Below are 14100 nucleotides of genomic sequence, written 5' to 3'. Positions count from 1 at the left end.
GCTGAGAAGTTGTGCGTCAAAGCACAGCGTGCGGTTATTACGGTCATTTCGCCCGTGCTGTTGCAAGAACCTGGCGAATCAGAGTCTGTGTCACCAGCGATCTGGTCATATTTAGCAATATCAGTGTTTTTTTTCCTTGTTTTTAATTGTTAATGCACTATTTTAACATGCAGTGAATTGTAAATCCCTGCTAGACATTCAAAGTTATTCTCCACAGTTACTCACAAGACATTTTCTGGCCCTTTTAAGGCTAAAATAAGAAAAAAAAAAGTCAATATGTGAATATTTTCCGGTTTCTTTGCCTCTTATAACAAAATAAAATCATTACAATCGCATCACTTTGGTTTGTGGACAAAACAAATCGTCATTATTTCGAAGTTTGGACACAGTTTCTGACGTTATATGGACGATAAATGATTAACTGATTATGAAAATAATTGTTTTACAACTCCCCAACAATCAGAAACTGGACCTTCTGATGATTCAAACATCTCTATTTCACCTGTGGTCGAGCCAAACTGGACTTCAGGGAGCAAGAGGACTCTGGGACTTTTATTTGAACTTCTCCCACACTACTTGCTCTCCTCCTTCTTCTCTCGCTCTCTCTCCCCACACACCTCTTGAAACAAACAGCAGATTAGTGGGAGCAGCACTGCTCCGGCTTTTTACCCCTGCCCCGGCCCTCATATGAAAGAAAACGCCGCGTCCAAAGAGGATAAAAATAAAAAAAAAAGTACCCGCCCGTTCAACGGCATGACAAGCACCAGCAGGGCTCTCTGCCCTCCGCCATTTTGGATCTGCCAGTCTCAGTTTCTGGCAGAGTCATTGACACCAGAGGCACTTGAGCCACACAGAGCTGCCATTGTCTGCCCCGCGGCTTCCCACTAGGCCAAACCACTTGGTCTGAACCACTGACTGCACGGGGCCGGGCCGAGTCAACGCATCACATGCACCAGCGTCTGATAATAAACAGGAAGTAATATGTAGGCCGTAAATCCATCGCAGGATTGCAGATTTAGAATGTATTATGTACTTTGTCATTTTCACATCGCCGAGCGGCATGACTGGAGATTTGTTTTCCTGCCTCTGTGTGTGTGTGTGTGTGTGTGTGAAAAAAAGAAAAAAGAGTGGCATAGCCTAGGTGTGATTGCATCTATGTAAATGAGGCAGGGGTGGTGTGAGCACACACACACACACACACACACACACACACACATGCAGTCATTCTTATTGTTACAGGACAGTGGAGACACTGTTCACATCCACATGCTCGCACATTCTCACTGCAGCCATTTCAGAGGTCGGTACGGCGGCTAAATCAACGACGGGCAAAGGTTACAGCCGAGCACGTACAGTACGCGCTGCCTCGACGACAGAAAACACACACACACACACACAGGGCATCATAACCTATATGTGTTTGTCTAAGCTAAAGGAAAACAAAAAAATGTGTATTTAGTATTTTGTAACTTATGTCATTGATTGGTGTACTTTGAGTTCCATGAATGACTTTAACAGCATACCTTTCAGTATAAGATGCTATAATTGTGTAATCCAAAGGTATAAAAACAAAAAAAAAAGGGTGTCTGTGCAATGTTGATTTGTGTACAAAGAGGTATTGTCGTTACATTTCGCTCTCGTGCGCGAGGGCTCCGTGCACAGCGGACAAAGGTGGATCTGTTTATGTGCCACATATATAATCCAGTTTTACTGGTTCCGTCCTTGTCGCCGGAAAACATGAATCGCATCCGATTGTCCTTCGTGAAATTTGATCAAATCTGACTTTTGAGGTCGTTTCACACAAAGAACCCCCCCCACACACACACAAACAGAGTTTTACTTATAGATTTTGAGATTAGCATGTTTTACATTACATGTGTAAGAGGAGAGGATTGATATCACATGACAAGTGAAGCTCCAGCAAACAGCTGGTTAGCGTAGCTTAGCATTAAGCCTGGAGGCAGATGGAAAGTGTAGTATGCCCAAAGATAACAAAAAAGACACCCACTAGCACCTAAACCGCCCTCTAAAACGATATCTGCTAATGTTAGCCAAGTACTTAACAAAACACTGACAAGACTACATTATATGAATTTTACTACCTTTTACAAATTTTACACATTCTTTTCAAGAGATTACGTCATGTTAATGTGTGGGCGGCTAGCAGGTTAGCCTAACCTACGGCACCATAAAGCTCTGAAGATAAAACCACAGTGTTTTTGGAGATGCCAAAACTAAAGTGTTTTATGTAGCAGTGCTAGCTGGTGGATTTTGTGACTTTTCAGAAAGCTAGCCAGCTGTTTACTCTGCTTTCATTGATAGGGCTAAGCTAGGCTAAAGGCTAAAACATAGCTAAATTTTGTCATGGTGTTGACTGCTCAAGTTCCAGGTAGAACAGTACTGACATGGATTACAGTGAGGGATCAGGTATGCATGTTTAGCAGGTCAGATTTAGCACGGCTCCTCATTTTCACCGAGTGGAACAGTTTGGTTCGGTACCTAATTTTTGCGTGTTCCCATCGTTAATAGTCCCAAAATAACCAGTCCAAACCGTTCCATTTTTTTGGCACCATTCCCTTGGGGTACCGAGTTAACGGTAGACTCACGACAGTCAGCTGATTGGGCGACAGATTTGCGACCGCAGTCTGTTCTCGGTGGTGAAAATAGCAACAAACCGTTGTCTGTTGTCAGTGTACCAGTACACGTACTGTATCGTACTGTACCAAACCGAATTGTACCAAGATGGAAACGCGACTGAAACCTTGAACTGTCCACTTCCCAGAAGTAGTAAAGACATATAAATCTACTTATCCAATCCATGTTTATTTCTCTCAAATATCTCAAAATGAATAGAGCAAAAGATAAAAATAACTTCCACTTCTGTAGCAACTTAACCTTTACCACTGTGGAGAAGAAAAACATGTTATTGCTGATTCCCACACTACATATACGTGTGTGTGTGTGTGTGTACATATATATATATATAGTCCCACATATGTCCTTTTAAGATGTCGCAGCCAGAAAAAATGGTTTTGTTATTATTTCATGTACGACTTCATGTTTTATGACGGCAAAGATTCGACCAATCAGCATCCACTTAAGGACGTGGTGGTACAGTATAGCACACGCGTCACCTTCAGGTACAATATGAGAGCAGCGGCGGCAGCGGCGGGAGGGCCACGCTCTCGTCTGCACGCGGCAGCAGTTTGTCACCGCGATCAGATTTAGCACGTTCCATATCTGCATCCAAATTCAGAAATTGCAAATGGCTATTGAGCCGTTTCTGAATCAATATGTAATTTGTTGGCTCGTAGAACGAACCCCCCAACCCCCACCACCACCACCACCACCACCTCCTTCTCCTCTGCCCGTATACTTCATAGCCTTTAGCTGTTTGGTACATTGCGTTATATTGGAAGCGATGTAATGAACACCATCTTTCATTCTTACTGCGGTATAGATTGTCATATGCAGGATCCCTCACTTCTTTTATTTTTTAATCGAGGCAGTATTAATGGATAGAAACTTTTCTCCTGCTCCTTTTTTTCTATCGTGACCTGATGTTTACATTTTTATGTTTGAAGGAATGTTTAAAAAGACAAAATGCATGTTATGCTTACTTGACAATTGTACTGTTTCTTTTACTTTTATTTGGTGTCGAATTAAAACTGGATGGAAACAATTCAAGAAAGGCTCAGTTAAAGGTGTGATACGTAAGAAGTGCATGATGTTGACTGCAATGTGTCATCAGAGATTCAAAGAAAAATGTTTAAATTGGAATACTGGCTTGATGACAACAAGGGCAGCCAGTATTTTCACAATTAAAACTTTCATTCATGTGCCTTAAACTCTGTTTTGGTTTGTGCCGGGTCCAGATTTTATGGCTGTAGAATCGTCAAAAAAAGAGTGCTTCTGCCCCTTTTTTCTAAGACACTTTCACTTTAGATATCTGGCAGTTATTCACCCGTTCGGGAATTACGGTGCTGAGACGCTGACGTCACAAACGTCCTGAAGGTAAGTCTGAAGCCAAAGCCTGTTTCTCTCGTCTATAACTAGAATTTAAGTACATGGGCGCAGAGCTCTACTTCGCTCTATTTTCTAGTATCCGTCCATCCGTCTTCCACCGCAGAACGAGCTGTGGAGCTGTGGCGTCCGTGCTGATCGGCATCCATTTATCACGCGTCTGTGCTCTCGCCCTTTGAAAAAAGCCCCGGTCAGATTGGTTTTAATTAAACCAATTTACCAATATTTATATAGCGCCTTTCTAGTCTTGATGATCACTCAATGCCGCTTTTCACAAGTGTCTTTCCCAAGGACGACTCGCTCTACCGCTGAGCTGGCTGTTCTAATATTTCAGACATGATATATATAGACTTACATGTATATATATATATATATATATATATATATATATATATATACATATATATAATGTATAGACTGGACGATACCGCTACCAGAAGACCTCAAGAGTATATACTGATACCGATATCAGTCCGCTTCTATATACCGATTTTGTGCATAAGCATGCGATACATATGTAGGATATTCGGATTCATCTGTCCGATATCCGATCCGGTGATTTTGACCAGTATCGGACCGATACCGATCCCCGCCCCTTTTTATTTATTTTTTTTAACATATATCACTCTTAAAGGGGTCGCGCTCCACACGTGTAACAAGGCCCGTAACCTCGCAAACCTCTCACCGCCTGTAATGAGCGGGGTCTCGACTCTGAAGAGCCAGCTGTGCCGCCACCGTCACCGCCACCGCCACCTCCACCGAAAAAGAAAAAGAAAAAGAAGACGGGGGGAAAAAAAAAAAAGAAAAGCGGAATGATTAGATAACTACAGTGCAGCGCCATATCAAATAGTTCCAGGGATCAAATTCTCTAAAGGAGGGAAGGGGAGGGGACGTGTGTGTGTGTGTGTGTGTGTGTCCATCTGTGCATGTGAGCGACACGGAGAGAGAGGAATGAGAGATAAAGGGAGGAAGGGGAGGGGGCAACAGGAAGGGGCAGAACACAGAGAGAGGGAGAGAGAGAAGGGCAGGAGACAGTAGGTGGGAATGATGGGAAATGAGTGAGGGCGAAGGGGCAGACAGACAGAGAGGCACAGTCAAGGGGAGAGAAAAAATGAGAGAATAAGAATAGAGAGGGGGCTTAGAGAGAGAGAGAGAGAGGGAGACACAAAGTAGACTTAGAACTTTTCTTTTTTTTCCTCCAATGGAGAGAACTAAGAGAGGGCTGAGAGAGCTGCAGCATGGATGAAGGAGAGAGAGAGAGAGAGAGTGGGGTAAAAAGGGGGGATGTTGACAAAGCAGCGAGACTGTGGCGAACAAAGAGAACGTGAAGAGAATGAGTCGGGGGAAACATCAAAGGGATTTTTCAGGCCTGGTTACCGGGACAACAGACATTTGCATGCGATTAGCTTTTTACATCATATTAAGAAGGGTTAGGGTGAGGGAGGGAGAGGGAGAGGAGGGAGAGAGAGGGAGGGAGGGAGGGAACTATAGATCATACAAACACACACACACACTGTATGAGATGTGTGTGAGTGTGTGGAGTGAGGTGGAGACAAGAGGGGAAGGAAAAAAAAAGAGAAAGAGAGAAGGACGTTGGTCATCTCACGCGGATAAACTGACTTACAGGCAGCCAGCCAAGCGTTTCCTTTGTAAATGAGGGAGCGTGTTTGTGGGGAGATACAGTAATACAAGACCACGTATACTTTTATTTTTATTTATCTGCTTTTTATTCACCGAATATCTAAACAAACACTGATTTTTTTGTGGTTTTTTTCCCCCCACTTTATTTCAGTATTTCAGAGGAAGAACGTGACATAAGCATATTATAAGATATAGACGTAAGGGCCGCAAACATGACTAAACTTTTTTTACTATTTTTGTCATTTTGGTTGTTTTAGGGCAGTTTTTTTTGTCATTTATTCAACACATTACATTTTATTTTGTTAGTTCTTTCAACCGACTGCAATATTGCGACATATTTGGTATTTTTTTACATCATATTAGGCCATTTTTGGACGTTTTCGTGATGTTATTTTGTGTGAATTGAGACATTTCGTACGATGGCATTTACTGGCATGATTAAGACGACGTGACCTTTTGTAATATGGTGATTTATTTGGCTTTCTTACGCCACATTACGCTAATCTTAGGATTTTTTTGTGTGCAATGGTATTTGATGGCAGTTTTTGTTTTTTAGAATGTGTCAGGCTATGAAATTAATAATTTTGGGTTGTTTTTTTTTTTTCCGGTGACATTTTATACGATGGCATTTATTGAAAACTGATTGAAAACTCGTGACCTTTTTTGAGTGACTGGAATATTGCGATATATTTGGCATTTTTAACGAGGTATTTGGCTGATTTTGGTATTTTGAATTTTAGGACTTTTTTTGTGTTAAGGAATTCTCTCAGGAACACTTTGACAGATGCCGCACGCCTTTTAATTTCGGTTTTTTTTTGTCCTCACCAACTGTAATTATGCAAGTTTTTGTTTTGCATTTTAAGGAAGTATTCGGCTGTGATTATGTGAATGCAAAAAAGGGTCACAATTTTAGATTTCTTTGCGATTTTTTTGGACTTTTTTGCTACATATTTGGCAGGTTTCAATGTTTCGATGTCAGGTGCATTTTTATTCTTGTTTGTTTTTGTTTACTACATTTTGGAGTTCTTAGCATGGACTTTGTCAACAGACGTCTTCTCACTTTTTGTTTTCTTTCTTGACAAACCGTCAAAAGTGCAAACTTTTGATGTGTTTAAGAAATGTTGTGTCTTTATCACTTCGACGACACTCATTCATGGATTTATCGGCGCATGCGTATGTAGAACCTTGTGATGTGTGAAGCCATTTTTTGACAAAATAACCTGAAAATTCCAACACAGCCTTTAACTGATGAACCCTACAGGTGCGTTTCAGTGTCTCTCACACACACACACACACACACGGCGGGATCTAAAAATACAGGTGTGTGTGTACAGTATAAATACGAGTACACGTGCGCCGTCGCCGTCGCATATTTGTTATCCAACATGGATTCTCATAAACTCCTTGTTGTTTGCACACACGGGCGCGCATTCATACATCACTCATCACTCACACAACCTTCACCGCCGCCATGAACGCCATTACGCACACACACACACACACACAGCCTGCAGGCGTTTTACACATGTAATATTATCCTGCCATATCTCTCCTCCTTCACCTCTCTTCCTTCCTTCCTCCCTCCCTCTCCATCAGTCCACATCTTCTACCTCTTCCCTCTCACACCCAATTTTATCCCTCCATCTTCCTCCCTCTTAATCTCCACTTCTCACCCGCCTTTTTGTTCATTCCCTCCTTCATTTTTTTCTTTCTTTCATGGCCTTCCCTTACTCTCTCTCTCTCTCTCTCCCTCTCTCTGTGTGTGAGTATGTGTGTGTGTGATGCTTCAGTGCCCTCAGTATTGTGGCTGCATTGTGCCAGTAGGCGTCGCCTCGACAGCCGTTGTCACGGCAGCATTGTGATGGGGGTGAGAGTTGTGGTGACTGTGTGTGTGTGTGTGTGTGAGGGTGGGAGTGTATTACAGTATCAATACCCTGACACTGCGACAAAAAGGACAGCAGCCGTAGCCACATATCACTCCACCTCTGCACTCCTCCTCCTCCTCCTCCTCCGTCGTCTCCTCCCTTCCCTCCTCCGCCCAGATCAATTCCTCCTCCCGATTGATTTCCCACCATATCTCACTGAATATGTACATATTGATCCGTCTCCTCCCTCCCTCCCTCCCTCCCCTCAGCCTCATCCCTCACTCTCTCCCCATCTCTTGTTGTTACTCAAACATCTATCAGATTTCATCCCCTCCTCCCCTTCACCCTCACCCCTTATCTCACTCCATCTCTCTCTCTCTCACACACACACACACACACACTCACTTCCCCTCATCTTTCATTTCATCTCCCCTATTCTTTCTCTCTGTACCATCTCTCCTACCCCCACTTCTCTCTCATCACACCTCCCTGCTTGTCTCCCTCCCTCACGGCTGTTTTTGTGTGTGTGTGTGTGTGAGTGTATAAGTGTGTGTGTGCCTGTCTCACTCACTCTCTGCATATTAATTGGTGCATTTCTGCTGCGGCGGAGAAAACAATCAAAGCGTCAGGGGCGGTGATGATGCCACTGTGGCAGCAAAAAAAAAACAACACACGCATACATATGACTGAGCTCAAAACACACACACACACACACACACACACACGCACGCACACACACACGGAGGTTTGAGCAGCATCTCTTTTTAAGGACTTCCACTGATTTTTGGACACCCTAAACAAAGCCTTACCGCCAACCTCATCCACAGCCAGTTCATTTCTGAGCCATAACCTCCATTCAAATCTAAGCCAGTGCCTCAGAAATTACAATCTGCCTCATTAGGACCAGGTTTTGGTCTCTGGAGGACTGTTGGTCCAAACAAGGCCAGTGTTGATGCCAGAGAAATGTCCTAAAGGGACAACAAATTCACACACAAACAAGCACAGGTTTGTGGTGGCTGTTCTAATTAGGACTCTGAGTTGACTTCCATTCATTTGGACTAACTAAACAAAGCCGTATACCTAACCATAACCAGTTAATGTCTAACTCTGAACCCATACCTAACCAAAATTCAAATCTTAGCAGAAATGCCTCATTGGGACCAGGTTTTGGTTTCTCGAGGACTACTGGTCCTGACAAGGCCATTGTTCATGCCAGAAAAATGTCCTGAAGAGACAACACATACAAGAACACACGGGTTTGTGCAGCTATTCTTCTTAGGACACTACATTAACCATAAATGAGGTTCTGCCTCATTAGTTTTGGTCTCCATGAGAACTACTGGTCCTCACAAGGTCAGAAAAAAGGTCCGAACAAACAAACAAACACACAGCCTAAACAAAGCCTAATCCCAAACTTTAACCATAACCAGTTAATGCTTAACTATTACCACAACCATAACCACAATTCAAATCTTAGCCAGTTCCTTAGAATGCATGCTCTACGTCATTAAGACCAGGTTTTGGTCTCTAGATGTCTACTGGTCCTGACAAGGTCAGTGTTCCATTCACTTGGACACCCTTAGCAAAGCCTTATCCCTAACCTTAACCAGCTCTTCAGAAATAAGGTTCTGCCTCATTGGGACCAGGTTTTGGTCTCCATGAGGGTTGCTGGTCCAAACCAGGCCAGTGCTCATGGCAGATACAGTACTCAAGAGGAATCAAATACAAGAACACACACACACAAGGGTTTGTGCAGCTATTCTTCTTAGGACACTGCACTGACTTCCGCTCACCTTAACAATAACAATTCAAATGTGAACCAGTTCCTCAGAAATTAGGGTTCTGCCTCATTTGGATCCGGGTTCCGGTCTCCATGAGGACTACTGGTCCTGACGAGGACAGAAAAGGTCCTAAGGAGGCGACAAATACAAGAACACACACACTGAGTACAGTGGCACAGACACACATTGCCAGCCAGAGCGTGCACTTAAACACACACACACACACACACACACAAGCTGCTGACATGCAAAATGTCGCGCACACACAAACACGTGCCACAGACTTAGTCGATCTCAGATACACAATAGCAGCCTCACAATGGCCGATCCACGAGATACGTCCTGCGTCAGCAAAGACATTGGAATTTCTACCTTCACACATCACCGTCGTCATCATCACCACATCTGAAATATTAACAGAGAACCGAAAAGAACCATGGCCTTTTCACTCCTTCACTGACACACACACATTCACATGTTCATTAATCTGATATTTTTAGAGAGAAAAAAAGAAAAGGAAGCAAGCTCGGCTCGGCTGGGATTAGAGAGCGATATCAAAGCGTTTAAAAGTGAGCGGACGAGGCAAAGAAAAATATGAAAAGGTAATTTTCTCTGTCGCTGCATCTCACTCTCTTTGATCGAGGCCGAGAGGTGGTGGAAGAGGCGCGCGGGCTTCTCCACTCCACTCACATCCCCGGCCCACGTTTGTCGAGTTCATACTCTCGCCTTTTTTTTTTTTTGCCTCTCTTTAAAGTTGTTGTCGTTTGCCCTTGTGCTGAAAAAAAAACCACACTCAAAAAAAAAAACGCTCACTCATGCGAGTTCCTCACAGACTATGAGCCGACTCATGTATTCTGTGGGGAACTCGGCGCTTTTTTTCTTGTGCTAGTGATGGAGCAGATTATGGCAAATTCAAGAGATCAGCGTTCATCCTTTCATAGCGATAGAAACACGTACAGGGCGGCTGTGCGTCCCGGATCGAGATCATCCGGATTAAGATTGAGTTGAGGAGAAAATCGGAGCACGGGATTCACTTTGATTCGGGTGGAAAGTTCGTATGGATCCTGAGAAAACGAGACATTCTGACTGGTTTAAAGCGGCGGTAGGCGACTTTTTGTCGTAACTGTTAGGCGGATCGAGATCTCCATCGCAAAAGGTGGAATTGAGGATTTAACCACGCCCCCACTGTGACGTCCCGCAGACGTGTCAGAGGAAGAAAAAAAAAACAGTGTTGTGGTTGTAGCCATTGTAGCGCGGCGACACGTTAGCTCCTCACGCTAACCCGAAGCTGCTGCCGACAAATAGTAACCATGGCAACGCGGAAATCACCAGTGTGAAATGTAACAAAGTACAAACACTTCATTACTGTACTTAAGTACAAAATTCACATTATCTGTACTTTACTTTGTTATTTATATTTCTAGCAACTTTCACTTTTACGCCACTATATTTCCTCTAACTGTCTTTGTCACGCGTTACTACCAAATAAAATCAGAAGAAGAGTTGGTATTATGGTCTGTATTTACATAGAGCTTTTCTAGTCTTGATGAGCTGCTTTACACTACAGTTCTTCACCCATTCATCCAATCACACGCTGCAACACGGTGTCTTGCTCAAGGACGCATATAGACAAGCAGAGCCAGGAATTGAACCCCCAACCTTCCAGTTGAAAGACAACTCGCCCTACCACTGAGCTGCCATGGCTCAATCATAACTCCTCACTTTTTAATACTTTTACTTCTAAAAATTAAGTACGTTTTATTTACTTTTGAAAAAAAGCATTGGGAACGACTGCATACCCTGCAAAGAAACCTAAAAAATTTAAACAAAGATGGACAATAAATTCCGAGTGCAATTAACGATTATTTTCTCAATCTTTGGTCTGTAAAATGTCAGAAAAATGTTTTTCGTGTTTCCAAAACCTCAAATTGATGATTCAGTTAGAAAACAGAAAATATTCACATTTAAGAAGCCGAAAAATCAGAGAACTTGTATAAATTATTTGAAAATAAACACTAAAATGTATTAATTGATTATGAAAATAGTTTTGTTAAAACTGTTTCAAACATAACAAGATTGTCTTAGATCATTTGTGGTGTTTAAATGTGATGGGAGGAGCACAAAACTGCTTCAGCTTTTTAAATATAAGCAAATAAATTAAATTCAAACCATTTTCTCCACATGACTCTCTCTGTGTTTTTACAGCAGTGTTTGTCTTATTTTATGTCCAGACAGCAACATGGTGCCGATAAAGCAACACAAGTCTCCGCCAAGAGTTTTCAGAATTGAATTATACGCGTGGTCGTTCTTGTCTCCGCCCCCTCTGTCAGGACTGATAGTTTTGCTTGACACAGCCTGTTTCCAGAGGGGGATGCAGCATAAAAACATCAACAACAAAAACAACCGAAACATACGCACTGCAGCTTTAATGACCTGAAGATGGGACTGTACTACCAACATTGTTTTCAACAATCCTGGCTACTGCTGCTTTAGTTTTCTCCAAATTACAGTCCTCAGTGAGTGAGCAGCACACTTTTACTGCCAATTTGTCAACTCTGACACATCATGACGGGACGTGTTAAGACTGAGTATTTTCACACGGCCAGACGGACTGAAACTCGAGTGTCCGAGGAGGAAGAAAGACACAGAACACCAACAGCAGTGCCACTTAAAACTGCATTTATCACGACATACAATACCTACCACTCACTAACACAGAGTGGGTCACAAATCTGACAAAAAGTGGACGTCACCACATACACAGGTTCACAATATGGACATGAGCGTTTGGACGCCTGAACGTTACACAAACGGAGACTATTTGTCGTTTGTCGTCAGAATTTGGAATTCTAGAAAATTCAAAAACTATGGACTGGCAATCTGTCCAGGGTGTGACCCCGCCTTCTGCACTAACCCTAACCACAGCACCCCTGCGTGACCCCTATGTGGAGGATAAAGTGGTAGAAGATGGATGGATGGGCGCCCATATACTTGTCATTACGGTAGCCTTTCGGACTTCAGCAGAAAGACCGTCCAACCACAGACGAGATTCACCAGCGTGAAGTCAGCTTCTCAGTACCGTCATTTCTAAAGGGTTGAAAAAGTGAAAGTTATCTTGGAAAAAGTAGCAGAAGCACTCACTCATTGAACATTCTTTTTGACAATTCTACAGCCATAAAAATCATAAAAAAAAATCCAGACAGCCTGAATATCATGATGGTCCTCAGAGGGTTCTTTTGTAGCTATAACAGCTTCCAAACTTCTTGGAAGACTTTCCTCAAGATTGAAGTGTTTCTATGGGAATTTGTGTCCATTCATTCTGTAGAACATTTACGAGGTCAGACAGTGGTGTTGGACAAGAAGGCCTGGCTCACAATCCCTGTTCCAGTTCATCCCAAAGATGCTTGATGGGGTTGAGGTCAGTCAAGTTCTTCCACACCAGACTCAAACCATATCTTTATCTTTATTAACTTTTCACGTTAACGTTTAGTCTTCTTCAGTTTATACAGATATTGTGATGTATCGCTATAGAATTGTCTCGCGATGTGTTGATTATCACAGAATCGTTGTATTGGGACACTGTTGGTCTCGTGGACCATGTATCGCGTATCGTACCGTGAGGTTTCCCCCCCAAAAAAACTCTTGTCCACTTAAGCAGAAAACTGTGTCAGTGCAGAAACATACTAGAAAAAGCACGCTGAACCACCAGGGGGAGATATACCCCAAATATATATATTACTGTATACTTCATATTATAGATACACCCCTTGAGGATATGTCGGCTATTTAGAAGACATTTTTTGACTTATTTTCTTCTCAGAATAACTGCAGGTTCTACTAATCATGGTCACTTCAAACCACAGCCATTAGCTGTCATTTGTTAACATCTAAGCAAACAGACCATAAACTCGGACCTTTACCACATATGGTAGTTCTCCTTTGTTCATGTTTGTCTTGCTGCTGATTATACTCAACTATTTTGGCTACATCGGCTGACGGAGCCCAAAATTCACTCATGTGAACAAAAGAGATGAAGGAGACTGAAAACACAAAAAAACGTCACCTACGCCCTGTGAAAAGGGCGGTTTCGGTGACGTGGTTACATTTTCTTGACATAAAACAATATTTGTATGATCACAGATGAAGAAAAACTTCATTTTTACCATTTCAGACAGACAACTACGCAACGCAGACGCATTTTCCCATTGAACTGTGGGTTGTGGAGCTCCTGCAGCCTTGTCGTGAGTGATTAGTTGGTGAAGAGAATAAGGGAAAACACTTGTTTTCTTAGATCCGAGAGCTAAATAGGAGAAGTGAGGCCTTGACTTCATCAGGTGGTAAGAGACAGTTAGAGATTATAATCTCATTCTGGGTCAGCAGGATGTGAAAGCAGCCAGAGATTTGTGTCTGTCAGCTTGTTTTTGAGATCTTCAGCCAAAATGTGTTTCCTCCACCAAGGAGGTTCAATTTCCACTCGTGTTTATTTGTTTTGTTGTCTGGTATTGCTAAAAAAAAAACCCCAGCAATGACGGTACATTCAAGTCCCAACCTAATCAACCCTACATAGGATTCCAAGCTATTAATTACACTTTTGATGATCTCAGATCTGAGGGAAGCTACGAGAACCGGGTTTTGGAAATTTGAACATCCAAATACTTTGCTAATGGTGCGTTGTTGCTAATTGAGGCGTTCTTTCAACCGGAATGCCCGCCCATAGTCGTATCTCCGACTCGGAAACTACCCAACAAACACAGACACAAGATTCCAAGATGGATGCCATTTGAAAAACA

At 42.7% G+C, this 14100-nt stretch overlaps 1 protein-coding gene across 2 annotated transcripts in view; it reads left to right on the top strand.

The window, feature by feature from the left end:
* Positions 1 to 607, top strand: part of arhgef40 (Rho guanine nucleotide exchange factor (GEF) 40) — a 40283-nt gene extending 39676 nt beyond the window's left edge. For both annotated transcript variants that reach the window (XM_044021428.1, XM_044021427.1), the window contains exon 27: positions 464 to 607. The gene's annotated coding sequence lies outside the window, so the exon portion shown is untranslated. The remainder of the gene's footprint in view (positions 1 to 463) is intronic.
* Positions 608 to 14100: the final 13493 nt, after the last annotated feature.

The sequence above is a fragment of the Solea senegalensis genome, linkage group LG3 (genome assembly GCF_019176455.1).
Source record: "Solea senegalensis isolate Sse05_10M linkage group LG3, IFAPA_SoseM_1, whole genome shotgun sequence".
In the NCBI taxonomy this organism is placed as follows: domain Eukaryota; kingdom Metazoa; phylum Chordata; class Actinopteri; order Pleuronectiformes; family Soleidae; genus Solea; species Solea senegalensis.
This window is presented reverse-complemented; position numbering and strand designations above follow the sequence as displayed.